Below are 15,545 nucleotides of genomic sequence, written 5' to 3' on the forward strand. Positions count from 1 at the left end.
GTTTGTGTCGGTGGCCTAGGCGGTAGCTATATACATATTTCTGTGACACGATGCCTTCCCTCTAAGGCTTTTAACCCGAAAGCCCTCTTTAGATCGTTTTAAATAGCGCTAATATCCTTTTCCTACGTATACCTTGCAATTTTTCCCTTTTTCTATACTGCTAGTGGCTGACAAGATGGTAGATCGTATCTCTAAGCGCCGATCTTTAAAATCCTAATAGCACGCCACACTTGCTTCTTTTATTGACTCCTCTGGCGTAGATGTTATGCCGTGTTCGTGGTGTTTTAAGCAGAACTTAGCTTGTCATATAGCATTAGGCTCTTCTTGCTATAACAAGTGTATACGTCAGGGTCGTTCTTGCGATAGTTCCGATATAGTATCTGCTTATTTATAGCCTAGTTATTACCTTAATGTTTATAGCTAATCTTTTATAGTAATAAAGATTATATCTGAATAAAAACATATAGAATAAGAAGAGGCTAATGCTAAAGAGGCCCTTTTTGTTCTTTAAACTTAACTTCAGACGGCTATCGGTCGATTGGCTCGTCTTCGTCGCCAGAAACGTTTCTTGAAGGAGCAGGGTTCTAAGCTGTTTCGTCGAGGTATACAGTCTCTAGAGGAAATAGAGGTAGAAGAACGGAGGGTGTAGGATTCCGAGGCACGTATTATTAGTGATATACGATCCTAGGGTGCTGATATCCCGTTTGACTAGTCCTCTTTGGGCCTAGATTTGTCGGAGGCCGACTTAGCCGTTTTGTCCGAGCTAGTGCCTATAGTTGATCCGGGTTCTGGCGGTAGAACTGTTTTAGTTTCTTAAAGCAGTTTAAATTCTTGACTAGTTCCTATGAGTTGTCTTCTGGTCCGAAATCGAGCTACTTAACTAGGTATTATAGTTCCCTATTAATAATATATAAATCTAGAATTTCTTTGACGTCCTATTCTTCTTCCTTGTCTTTTACTTTAATATATATAGTAACCTTAGCGTTTTTTGGTACTGGTTTAAGAAGTGAAATATGAAAAACATCTGTCTGTAGTTATATAGATGACGGTAACGATAGTCGGTAGTTAGATGTCGAAATTTGTTCTTTGATAACGAAGGGTCTAACCTTCTTAAAGTCTAGCTTTATACTTGGTCGTTTGGTTCGTAAGTTCCGTATAATTAAGTAGACTTTGTCTCCCCTCTCTAGGTAAGGTCCCTCGAGCCTATATTTGTCATAGTAATTCTTTATTCTAGTCTTGACAAACTCGAGTTCCTTTTTAAGCTTTTTATATAGTGCATACATTTGTTCCGCTTTGACTGCTGCTCTCGGCACTATGACTTCTAGTCCTTGCCTAAGGTCTACTTTATATCTGTAGTTCGCGAAGAACGGTATAACTTTAGTCGTTTCCGTTAGCGTTATATTGTAAGCGAGTTATGCTATTGGCAATAGTATGACCTAGTCGTCTTGTTAGTAGTTAATGTAAGAACGGAGATACTATTCGATAATTTAGTTTAGTCGCTCCGTTTGTCCGTCGGTCTGTAGGTGATATGCCATTGATAGCTTACTATTGACGCCTAATTGTTATATTAACGCTTGCTAGAACTTCGATACGAACTTAGTATCTCTATCGGTAATCTATTCCTATAGCTAAGCGTGTACTAATGTGACTTGCCGATAGATCATGTCTGCTAACTGTTTAGCTATCTAGGACTCCTTATAGGGAAAGAAGTATGCCTATTTAGTTAGGCGGTCTACTATAGTGAGAATACTATTATAGATTACCCCTGTAGCCGTATCTTTAGATTCTAGTAGCTTCGTAATAAAGTCTATTATAACTAAACTCCATAGTTTGTCGGCTATTAGTAGTAGCTAAAGTAGCCTATATAGCTTATATCATGCCGTTTTGCTTCGATTATAGATGTTATAGCTCTGTACGACTTCCTTAACTCGTGTCGTTAACTGTAGAAAGTCATAGTGTTTCTTGACTTGTACGACAGTCTTTGTAACTCCTTTATGTCCTCTAAGTTTCGACTCGTAGAGTTTTCGAATCATTTACAGCTATTAGTCTTTATCGTAGATGTACGCTTTGCCTCGGTACCAGAGTTTCCTATCTTTTTCTTCTACTTCATTAGGTATCGCTAGTCCAGGTGTTGCTTGATACTATGCTTCGTCGATCCTTTCTTCTTGAAAGATTATATAACATTCTAGGAACGAGTCAAGTAGATCGTCTTCTACGGGTGTCTACGTTTCGTAATATAGCGTTCTGTCTATTCGTTCCTTGAATAACGGTAGCGTTGTTTCTGTTCGTTCTTCTATATGATCCGTTTGTCGGCTTAAGGCGTCTGCTTGTACGTTCTCTTTGCCCTTCTTATAGCGGATCTCAAAATTAAATTCCGTAAGGAATTCTACCTATTATATTTGTCATCTATTAAGCTCCTTTGTTGTCGTGAAGTATTGCAAATTCTTATAATCCGTATATACTTATACTAGTTCGATCGTACTACTAAAGTATAGTCGCTATTCCTTAAAAGCTTCGACAATCGCAAGTAGTTCCTTGTCGTAGATTAGATAATTAAGATGTAGTCTATCGAGCTTCCTTAAAAAGAAGGCTACAGGATATAGCTTCCCTTGTTTGTCTTATTATCCTAATTATCCTCCGATAGCGTAGTCTAAAGTGTCTGTTTCTACCTTAAATAGCTTCTTAGGGTCTAGTAGCACTAGTACTAGATCTTTAGTAATAGTGTTACGGATCTACGTAAATGCTTGCTCGTATTGCTCTTCCTATTAGAATTTAGCGTTCTTCTTGGTAAGTTTGTACAAAGGTTGTACGATCGCTCTAAAGTTCCTGATGAACATCTAGTAGAAGTTCGCAAACCTGATGAAACTTCGTACTTCCGTAACTGACGTCGGTCGTAGCTAATCCTTGATGGCTTTGACTTTTAAAGGTTCTATCTAGATTTGTCCTAGGGATATCTCGTATTCTAAAAACACCGTTTTCCTAACGTGGAATTTGCTCTTTTCCTTGTTAACTAATAGCTTATACGTGTATAATGTATCTAATACTGCTCTTATATGCTTCCGGTGTTTGTCTATGGTTTTAGAGAAGATAAGTATATTGTCGAGATAATATACCGCAAATTTGTCGAGAAAGGATTAGATAGCTTGATTAATTAGGGCTTAGAACGTTACTAGCGTATTTGTAAGTCTAAATGGCATGACGAGGTACTTGTAGTAGCTATAGGGTATCCTAAAGGCCGTTTTCTACTTGTCGCCTTCTTTGATCTATATATAGTTATAGGCTAATGGTAAGTCAAGACACGTAAAATATTAGGCTCCTGCTAACTAATCTTAGAGCCGTAAGATTAGCGGTAACGGGTATCGGTTTTTCACGGTCTGTTCGTTAAGTTGCCAATAGTCGACATATAACTATAGCTTTCTATCTTTCTTAGGCATAAACAAGATTAGATAGCCTACTAGCGATGTCGACGGGCGGATATGTCCTCTTCGAAGGTTCTCCTCTAAATATCGCTTAAGTTCTTTGTTCTATGTCTAGCTCGTATAGTAAATCTTGAAGAACTTTAGTCGTGCTCCTTCTTTAAGCTTGATCTTGTGATCCTATAGGCCGTATTCTAGTAATCCTTCTAGATACTTCGGTTCGAATGCTAGGTATCCTTTGTATTCCTTTGGTACTTTCCTAGTCTCGTCTCGTTTCTCGATTTTCTAATAGTATACGAACTTGGTTCTGTCTATGGCGATGCTAGCGATTTCTCCTATCTTAACCTACTGCTCTAGTTACAGTGCTCCGCATTCGTCAACGGAGAGAACAGCTATCGGTGGTTTAGCTTGTTCTTCCTGTCGTAACGTCAGTATCATTATGCCGCTTCTTCTAGAGTCCGTAGTGGTCTGCCTGCTACTATCTATCTCTTGCGGTAGATCCGTGGAATATACCTTCCTCTAAGCATCGTCTGCTTACGATCCTTGCGTACTCCTTATCTTGCTAGTTAAATATAACTCTATCTAGGGTCGTAGGTAGCTACCATTCCTCTAGCTAATGTCTAGGTTGTAATCTTTATACTATAGTAACCTTAATATTATATCTTTATCGTTGCCTATGTCTATAATACTAAATATAACTGCTATAGTTTTCCCTACTATAGTAATATCAATCGGTTTAGTCTCCCTATATACCTATTATGTCGGAAATGGCCCTTTGACTATACTATGCTTCCGCTTCATTCTCTAGGGTATCTGTAGCTAATTTATAAGCGTCGGTGAAATTAGGTTTATCTCTGCTCTACTATCTACTAGTACGAGCATTCCGTGCTGTTTCCATTGTGCTGTCGTCTATAATCGCTTGTCTTGCCGCCGTCGTCTAAAGATTGCGGCGATTTCCTATGTTTCTGCCAGGAGGTCTCGATATAGTGGTTTCTTGCGCTAGTTCCTCCTGTACTACGTTACTACTCGCCGCTATATAGGCGTTAATGGTTTTTAGGCCCCTCGAAGGGCCCTAACCCGTTTCTTAGGTTAGTACTAACCTCTTTAATCGTTTGGCTAATAGCGGCTTTGTCTATTGTGCTCATTTCTATAAGCTATTAGGTACTTATAGCTTCCTATTATTAGGTCTGTTCTACTTTTTATTGTATATGCTATAGCTTTATCTAAAGCTCCTGGATCCGCGATTTCTTTTCGTCCGCGTGGTAGAGGCAGTCGTTACTCCGGTACGAGTCTTATATATCTTGTCCTATTCCACAGTACCTAGGCCAGGCTCGTTTTAGTACTACTATAATGCCTTCTAGATCGTAGGCTTCGATCTTCTAGAGCAATTCGGCCGCTCTGTTTCTTGTATTATAGACCTATTCTATAGGGCGGAGGCTTCCGTCCTTATTTCCTTATCAGGTCGGCTAGTAATTGTTTTTGAATTTGTTACGAAAGTGGTATTAGCATTTGTATACCACACATTAGAACTAAGGCACTTGCGTATATGCCTCGTATCGAGGGTACAATCGCGTAGCGTCGCCTAGGAAGTATTAGAATTCTCTCCTGAATCCTTCCTACTATATATAGGCTATAGGTACTCTAATGCTAAGGTAGGAGTGTTTCTTCTAGTAGCTTTCCTATATACGCTTATCTTTTCCGCGGTTCGCGCGTATAAACTGGTACTCGGGGTTCCGTACGTCGTGGCTAAGTTGCTAATCGTCAAAATGCTCGGCGTAGCTGTCAGGCCTATCGTACGTCATAGGCTATTCCCCTTTGATGGTTTCCACGATACGTCAGAGTTCCCTTATCTCGTCCCTTATTCTATTGCTCTACTAGGTAAGTCAAATCAAGCGTTCATCCCATTTATACAGTTCCATGTTAAGCCGGAAAACTTTATTACGATACTATTCGATTCGTTCCTAGAGGAATAGAATATTAGGTCTAGGTCTTTCGATTCCTTAGGTGTCGGTCGTCTACGATCTATCCTACCTCTAGGTGACTATAAAACCCCACTGCCTCAAGGCTAGGAGAGTCGAAATTAGTGGTATGTACTCTCCTGCCATGTCCTATTTAGCGAGACCTATCTCTGGGTTTATAGTGACTAGTTCGGAGTATAGTACTTGTCTGTCTTCTCTATTGCCGTTATGTCCGAAACTGTCCGTGTCGCTATCCTTATCTTTATAGCTCGTAGCTACTACTTTGGTAACGTTTTTAGTAGTTTCGTCAATATCCGTGATTTCTTTTCTAGGGACTAGCTTCTATTCTTTCTTCAGGCTTTAATATTCTCGCTTATAGTGCCCTTTCTTTCTATAGTTATAGTAGGTAATATAGGACTTGTCTTTGGTTGTCTTCTTCTAGTCCTGCTTCTACGCTATATCTATATCTATAGCTCTAGGGTACGTCCTATACAAAGTACTAACGTACGTTCGCTTTTTCTTGTCGTTAGCCTTAACTATAGTTCTATTTGTTTGACCTCGTTTTTGCTACTCTTGTATATAGAGCCGATTATTAATTCTAATGGCCTATATAATATATTTATCTAAAGTCTTAGGCCGATCGTACTTATATAGCTTGTCTTTGACCTTTTCCTTTAGGCTGTTATAGAACAATTACATTAATACCTTATCGTTAAGTTAGGACTTAAATATGTCCTATCTAAACTGTACGGTGTAAGAGGCTACTAACTTGGTCTGTCGGAGATTAGCGAGTCTTTCTTACGTATGAATTTTCTCGTCTTTGTCACTAAAAACCTTCTAAAGCTCTTCTTCGAAGCGGTCGTAAGATTAGAAGACTGCCTATATAAACACGTCTCGGTCGTCTTCGTCTTCCTCGGTAAGATAGTCATTCTACGTAGGCTTGAACTATCTAAGTGCCTTGCCCTCTAGTCTCGTAGCTATATAAAGGACTTTAGCTTTTTTGTCTAGAAACTTGTCATTATTAAGCTAGAAGTAGGATTAGAAGTTTGTTAGGAATCCTACAAGATCCTCCTTAGTTCCTCTATATTTGCTAGGTAGTTTAATCTTGATACGGCTCGCTTTGACGGTCTCGAGCGTCTCGATTTTGGTATAGGCCTCGTTAATCAATTTCTACAAGTACTTTTCGCCGTTCTCGAGTTCCTTGATTCGAGCTTAGGTAGCCTTATCTCTCTAGTCTAACTCCTAGATCTGTTGCTAGAGTTAACTAAGCTAGGTAAGCAGTTATTCGGCTATGACGTTAGTAGCTATGTCGGTGTCGAGGTTGAGGTTACCTCTATTCTAAACTATAATAGAACAAAGGGAGTGATAGCAACGTGTAATGAACCTAACTTAGACTTCTTCTAAAAGGGTTTAGACAAAGGTAGATTGAGCGGGACAAGTAGGCAGGTCGTCTAAGGGATTTAGTGAAGCTAAGGGGTTTATAACAATACTTAAAGTTATCTCTTATAGTAATTAGCAATACTTGGTATAAGTACTGTAATTGTGATTACTATTACTGGTGAACTCCTAGAGTCCATTATAACGAGTGACTATCTATATATATATATAATCCTGGGATTACTAGCGGTTATGGTGATCCTCTGTACTAGCTTACCTGGCTTACGTCGTGAGCTAGTGATCCTCTGCTAGGATCATTTCTTGCCAAGTGTGATCCTATCCTGATTGGTTTATCATTCTTTGGCTTGATTGGCCCGTTTGTGTCGGTGGCCTAGGCGGCAGCTGCATGTATATTTCCGTGATAGCCTTTATATCGTAATGGCTATAACGGGCCAGCTACTAGTAATACCACTAGGTATAGCTAAAGCTCTAGCACTTATAGCACTGCCTTAGCTTAAGGGCTTCCTAGTAAGGCTTATAATCTAATACCTAGGCATCCTAGACTACGCCCTCGTTACAGGCCTTCCAGGCCTCTTTAAGGTCCTATAGACCAAGGAGTACTATGGCCTACTTTCTTTGCAGGCTCTTTGGCAACCGGAACTTGACCGTTTCAATCGAGTGTAGGCTTATAGCCCCCTTGAAGTCTTATTTACTAACCCCCTATAGCTCTTCCTTCCGGACTCCTTTGGCTAGGACCATATAGGCCCTGCCGACCTCCCTAGCCTCTTCTCTAAAGGCTATAGCCACCTATTACTTGTTAGCCAAATACCAATCCTTAGTTACCTTATCCTTAAAGACTACTACTATATTCCTACTTAGGAGCTTCCTAGCTACGATAGCTCCCTAGCAGCTAGAAGCCTATAACGAACCCAACTCAGACTTCTTCTAAAAGGGTTCAGACAAAGGTAGATTGAGCGGAACCAGTAAGCAGGTCGTCTAAGGGATTCGGTAAAGCCAAAGGGTTCATAACAACACTAAAGTTGTCTCTCATAGTAATTAGCGATTCTTGGTAAGTACTATAATTGTAACTGTTACCACTAGTAAACTCCAGAGTCCACTATAACGAGTAACTATCCACGTATATATATAATCCTAGTGATCACTTGTAATTACGGTGATTATAAGTAATTGTATAGTGATGATTACCCTGATCACTGGTGAGCGTAGTAATTACTATGCTTCCCTATGTTGTGATTGGTCCTTTCGTTCCTTCGGCTTGATTGGCCTGTCTATGCCGGTGGCCTAGGTGGCATCTGCATGCATATTTCTGTGACACGATGTCCTCCCTCCGAGGCTTTCGACCCGAAAGCCTTCTTTTTTAGGCCGTTTCAAATAGTACTAATATCCCTTACGTTCCCTATATGTGTTTTTTCTCCTTAGCCCTTGTTGCCCTTTGTATTGTTAATCATGCCATCTAACGCGCGTAGATCCCTAGCGTCTATTCGTCATAAGCGGTTAGCTTCGTTTATTTCCGATTATAGGTTCGTAGTGATAGTATATTTCTATTGTGTAGAGTATAACCAAGTATATAAGATAATTAAAAAATCTCGTCGCTATAAGACTTACGTGTGTCAGGGTCATGCTTATAATGGTTCCGGCGTTTTAGTTTCTTCTTGTAAGTTCCTATTTCCTTATAAGGGCACGCTTCTAATTGCCACGTAGTAGATCGTATTATACACGAGTAACGTCGTTTAAAGGCTAAAGAGAAAGAGGCCGAAGCCTTGCTATAGGAATATTAGCGTAAAGCGTCTGAGGCGTTGGCCTATCTAACTTAGGTTCGTAAATAATGAGAGTTCCTAGTAGAGAAGGGGGCAGATATGGTTATATAGGGTTTGTCGAATCTAGACAAATTGGAGGTAGTAGAATAGTAGGAATCGGGGGCCGTCGTGTAACTTAACGGTAGCATTAATATTATTGACTAGGGCGCTATTTTTGGTTCTGTCCTAGGTTTGCCTTTGGCTAATCTGGGTTCTGTCGATGGAACTGTTTTAGTTTCTTAAGGTAGTTTAAGTTCTTGATTAGTTCCTATAAGTTATCTTCTAGTCTAAAATCAAGCTATTTGACTAGGTACCATAGTTCCCTATTGATAATTTATAAATTTAAGATTTCTTCGATGTCCTATTCTTCCTCCTTATCTTCTACTTCGATGTTTATAGCGATTTTGGCGTTTTTTAGTACTAGTTCGAGAAGCGAAATATGAAAAACATCTATCTATAGTTATATAGATGATAGTAACGATAGTCGGTAGTTAGATGTCGAAATTCATTCTTTAATAACAAAGGGTCTAACCTTTTTAAAGTCTAGCTTTGTGTTTAGTCGTTTGGTTTGTAAGTTTCGTACAATTAGGTAGACTTTGTCTCCCCTCTCTAGGCAAGGTCCCTCGAGCCTATATTTGTCGTAGTAGTTCTTTATTCTAGTCTTGATAAACTTGAGTTCCTTTTTAAGCTTTTTATATAGTATATATATTTGTTTTACTTTGACTACTACTCTTAGCACTATAACCTCTAGTCCTTATCTAAGGTCTGCTTTATATCCGTAGTTCATAAAGAATAGTATAACCTTGGTTATTTCTATTGGTATTGTATTATAAGCGAGTTATACTATTAGCAATAGCATGACCTAGTCGTCTTATTAGTAGTTGACGTAAGAACGGAGGTATTGTTTAACGACTTGGTTTAGTCGCTCCGTTTGTCTATCGGTCTGTAGGTGATATACTGTTAATAGTTTGCTATTAACGCCTAATCGTTACATTAATGCTTGCTAGAACTTCGATGCGAACTTAGTGTCTCTGTTAGTAATCCATTCTTACAGCCAAGCGTGCATTAGTGTAACTTGCCGATAGATCATGTCTGCTAACTATTCTACTATCTAGGACTCCTTATAGGGAAAGAAATATACCCACTTAGTTAGGCGATCTACTATAGTAAGAATACTATTGTAGGTTATTCCTATGGCTATGTCCTTAGATTCTAGTAGCTTTATAATAAAGTCCATTGTGACCAAGCTCTATAGTTTGTTAGCTATTAGTAATAGCTAAAGTAGCCTATACGGCTTGTGTCATGCCGTTTTGCTTCGGTTGCAGATATCGTAGTTCTATACGACTTCCTTAACTCGTGCCGTTAACTGTGGAAAGTTGTAGTGTTTCTTGACTTGTACGACAGTCTTCGTGACTCCTTTGTGTCCTCCGAGTTTCGATTTATAGAGTTTTTAAATTATCTATAGCTGTTGATCCTAGTTATAGATATATATTTTGCCTCGGTATTAGAGTTTCCTATCTCTTTCTTCTACTCCGTTAGGTATTACTAGTCTAGGTGCCGCTTGATACTATGTCTTATCGATCCTTTCTTCTTAGAAGATTGTATAACATTCTAGGAATAAGTTGAGTAGATTATCTTCTACGGGTGTTTACGTTTCGTGATGTAGCGTCCTGTCTATTCGTTCCTTGAATAACGGTGGCGTTGTTTCCGTTTGTCCTTCTATATAATCTGTTTGTCGACTTAAAGTATCTGCTTATACGTTCTCTTTGCCCTTCTTGTAGTGGATCTTAAAATTAAATTCTATAAGGAATTCTACCTATTGTATTTATCGTCTGTTAAGCTCCTTTGTTATTATAAAGTATCGTAGGTTCTTATAATCTATATATACCTATACTAGTTTAGTTATACTACTAAGGTATAGTTGCTATTCTTTAAAAGCTTTAATAATCGTAAGTAGTTCCTTGTTATAGATTAGATAGTTAAGACGTGGTCTATCGAGCTTCTTTAAAAAGAAGGCTATAGGATATAGCTTTCCTTGTCCGTCTTGTTATCCTAATTATCCTCTGATAGCATAGTCTGAAGCGTCCGTTTCTACCTTAAATAGCTTCTTAGGATCTAGTAGTACTAGTACTAGATCTTTAGTAATGGCATTATAGATCTATATAAATACTTGCTTATGCTATTCTTCTCATTAGAATCTAGCGTTCTTCTTAGTAAGTTCGTATAAAGGTCGTATAATCACTCTAAAGTTCCTAATAAACATTTGGTAGAAGTTTGTAAATCCGATAAAACTTTATACTTCCGTGACTGACGTCGGTCGTAACTAATTCTTAATAGCTTTAACCTTTAAGGGTTCTATCCGGATTTGTCCTAGAGATATTTTGTATCCTAAAAAGACTATCTTCCTAATATAGAATTCGCTCTTTTCCTTGTTAACTAATAGCTTGTACGTGTATAGCGTGTCTAGTACTACTTTTACGTGCTTCCGGTGTTTGTCTATTGTCTTAGAGAAGATAAGTATATTGTCGAGATAATATATCGTAAATTTGTCGAGAAAGGGGTAGATAGCTTGATTAATCAGGGCTTAGAACGTTGCTAGCGCATTTGTAAGTCCGAATGGTATAACGAGGTATTTATAGTAGCTATAGGGTGTCCTAAAGGCCGTTTTCTACTCGTTACTTTCCTTGATCTATATATAGTTATAAGCTGATAGCAAGTCAAGACGCGTGAAATATTAGGCTCCTGCTAACTAATCTCGGAGCTATAAGATCAGCGGTAATAGGTATCGATTTTTTACAGTCTATTCGTTAAGTTGCCGATAGTTAACATATAACTATAGCTTTCTATCTTTCTTAGGTATAAATAGGATTAGATAACCTGCTAGCGATATTAATAGGCAGATATATCCTCTTTAAAGGTTCTCCTCTAAATATTACTTAAGTTCTTCATTCTACGTCTAGCTCGTATAGTAAATCTTAAAGAACTTTAGTCATGCTCCTTCCTTAAGCTTGATCTTATAATCCTATAGGCTATGTTCTAGTAATCCTTCCAAATGTTTTGGTTCGAATGCTAGGTGTCCTTTATATTCCTTCGGCACTTCCCTAGTCTTGTCTCGTCTCTTGGTTTTCTAATAATATACGAACTTAGTTCTATCTATAGCAATGCTAGCGATTTCTCCTGTCTTAACCTACTACTCTAATTATAGTGCTCTGTATTCATTAATAGAGAGAATAGCTATTAGCGGTTTAGCTTGTTCTTCCTGTCGCGATATTGATGTTATTATGCCGCCTCTTCTAGAGTCTATAGTAATCTGCCTACTACTGTCTATCTCTTGCGGTAGATCTATAGGATATGCCTTCCCCTAAGCATCGTCCGCTTGTGATCCTTATATACTCCCTATCTTGCTAGTCGAATATGACTCTGTTTAGGGTTATAGGTAGCTACCATTCTTCTAGCTAATGTCTGGGTCGTAATCTTCATGCTATGGTAACCCTAATATTATGTCTTTGTCGTTACCTATATCTATAATGCTAAATACAATTGCTATAGTCTTTCCTATTATAATGATATTAATCGGTTTGGTCTCCTTATATACCTATTGTATTAGAAATAGCCCTTTGACTATGCTATACTTCTGCTTTATTTTCTAGGGTATCTATAGCTAATTTATAAGTGTTGGTAAAATTAGGTTTATCTCTGCTCTATTGTCTACTAATATAAGCATTTTGTACTATTTCTATTATACTATTATCTATAGTTGCTTGTCCTGCCGTCGTCGTCTAAAGATTACGGCAATTTCCTATGTTTCTACTAGGAGATCTCGATATAGTAGTCTCTTGTGCTAGTTCCTCCTATACTATGCTACTACTTACTACTACGCAGGCGTTAATGGTTTTCGGGCCCCTCGAAGGGCCTTAACCCGTTTCCCAAATCAGTGCTAACCTCTTTAATCGTTCGGCTAGTAATAGCTTCGTCGATTATACTCATTTCCATAAGCTATTAAGTACTTATAGTTTCCTACTATTAGGTCTGCTCCACTTTCCATCATACATACTATAGCTTCATCTAAAGCTCCCAAATTCGCGATTTCTTTTCGTCCGTATAGTAGAGGTAATCATTACTCTAGCACAAATCCTATATATCTCGTCCCGTTCCGCAGTGCCTAGGCTAGGCTCGTTTTAGAACTATTGTGATGCCTTCTAGACTCCGGTCTTCGATCTTCTAAAGCAGTTCGGCCGCTCTATTTCCTATATCATAGACCCATTCCACAGGGTAGAGGCTTCTGTTCTCATTTTCTTGTTAGGTCGGCTAGTGATTGTTTTCGAATTTGTCACGGAAGTGGTATTAGCATTTATATACTATACACTAGAACTAGGGCACTTACGTATATACTTTGTATCAAGGGTATAGTTATATAGCGTTGCCTGGAAGGTATTAGAATTCTCTCTTAAATCCTTCCTATCATACGTAGACTATAGATACTCTAATACTATAGTAGGAGTGTTTTTTCTAGTAGCTTTCCTATATACGCTTGTCTTTTCTATAGTTTACGTATATAAACTAGTATTTTAGGTTCTATACGTCGTTATTAAGTTACTAGTCGTTAAGATACCTAGCGTAGCTATCAGGCCTATTATATGTTATAGGTTATTCTCCTTTGATAGTCTCTATAATATATTAGAGTTCCCTTGTCTTGTTCCTCATTTTATTACTCTGCTAGGCAAGTTAAGTTAAGCGTCTATCTCAGTCGTATAGTTCCATATTAAGCCGGAAAACTTCATTATAGTACTATTTGATTTATTCCTAGAGGAATAGAATATTAGGTCCAGGTCTTTCAATTCCTTAGGTATCGGTTGTCTATAATCCATCCTACCTCTATATGACTATAAAACCCTACTACCTTAAGGCTAGGAAAATCGAAATTAGCGGTACGTATTCTCCTGCCGTATCCCATTCGGCGAGACCTGTCTCTAGGTCTATAGTGACTAGTTCGGAGTATAATGCTTATCTATCTTCCCTATCGCCATTATATCTAAGGCTGTCTATATCACTGTCCTTGTCTTTATAGCTCGTAGCTACTACTTTAATAACATTCTTAGTAGTTTCGTCAATGTCTACGATTTCTTTCCTAGGAACTAGCTTCTACTCTTTCTTCGGGCTTCGACATTCTTACTTATAGTGCCCTTTCTTTCCGTAGTTATAGTAGGTAACATTAGACTTGTCTTTAGTCGTCTTCTTCCGGTCTTACTTCTATACTATATCTATATCTATAGCTCTAGGGTATATCCTATATAAGGTGCTAGCATACGTTCGTTTTTTCTTATCGTTAGCCTTAACTATAGTTCTGTTTATTTAACCTCGTTTTTATTGCTCTTATATATGAAGTTAATTATCGATTTTAATAGCCTATATAATATATTTGTCTAGGGTTTTAGGCCAATTATATTCATATAGCTTGTCTTTAACCTTTTCCTTTAAGCTATTATGGAACAATTATATTAATGCCTTGTCGTTAAGCTAAGACTTAAATATATCCTATCTAAACTATATAGCGTAGGAGGCTACTGACTTAGTCTATCGGAGATTGGCGAGTCTTTCTTATATATAAATTTTCTTGTCTTTATCACTAAAAACCTTTCAAAGCTCTTCTTCGAAGCGGTTATAAGATCGGAAGACTACCTATATAAACGTATCTCGGTCGTCTTCGTCTTCCTTATTAAGATAGTCATTCTATATAGGCTCGAACTATCTAAGTACCTTGCCCTCTAGTCTTATAGCTATGTAAAGGACTTTGGCTTTATCATCTGGAAACTTGTCATTATTAAGCCAGAAATAGGATCAAAGGTTTATTAGGAATCCTACGAGATCTTCCTTAGTTCCTCTGTATTTACCAGGTAGTTCGATCTTAATACGGCTCGTTTTAACAGTCTTGAGCATCTCGATTTTGGTATAGGCCTTATTAATCAGTTTCTACAAGTACTTTTCGCCATTCTCGAGTTCCTTGATTCGAGCTTAAGTAGCCTTGTCCCTCTAGTCTAACTCCTAGATCTACTGCTAGAGTTGACTAAGTTAAGCGAGTAGTTATTCGGCCGTGACGTTAGTAGCTATGTCGGTATCGAGGTCAAGGTCACCTTCGTTCTAAACTATAATAGAATAAAGGGAGTAGTAATAATGTATAACGAACCTAACTTAGACTTCTTCTAAAAGGGTTTAGACGAAGGTAGATTAAGCGGAACTAGTAAGCAGGTTGTCTAAGGGATTTGGTAAAGCTAAAGGGTTTATAATAATACTAAAGTTGTCTCTTATAGTAATTAGCGATTCTTGGTAAGTACTATAATTGTAATTATTACTACTAGTAAACTCTAGAGTCTACTATAACGAGTGACTATCTACGTATATATATAATCCTAGTGATTACTCGTGATTATAGTGATTGTGAGTGATTGTATAGTGGTGATTACCCTGATCACTGGTGAGCGTAGTGATCACTGTGCTTCCCTATATTGTGATTGGTCCTTTTGTTCCTTTGGCTTGATTGGCCTGTCTGTGCCGGTAGCCTAGGTGGCATCTGCATGTATATTTCCGTGACAAAGCCCTATTAATTACTTAGACTATCTTAGCTAGGGTTTAGGCTTTAAGGTCTTCCTATAGGCTTACGTTCTGTATTATAACCTCTTATAAGGCCTATAACGGTACTACCTTAGCTAACGGTAGGCCCCCTTAAGGGGCTATTACCCCCTGTTACGATCCTATAGCTACCTATACCTAGGTAGGGCAGGGGATGGCCTTAAGGGCTTCTTTAAGCCCCTTTTTGACTTCCTTAGCTATAAGTTTCTATAGGTTTAGAACTAGGCCTATTATAATAGTTATAAGGCCCTATAAGAGCCTATTAGTAAGGTCTTATACCTTACCCTATTTAAGGCTTAGTATAAGATTAACTAGTTATATAGTAAGACCCTTTAGCTCTTTAATATCTA

This window comes from Thermothelomyces thermophilus, chromosome 4 (genome assembly GCF_000226095.1).
Source record: "Thermothelomyces thermophilus ATCC 42464 chromosome 4, complete sequence".
NCBI lineage: Eukaryota > Fungi > Ascomycota > Sordariomycetes > Sordariales > Chaetomiaceae > Thermothelomyces > Thermothelomyces thermophilus.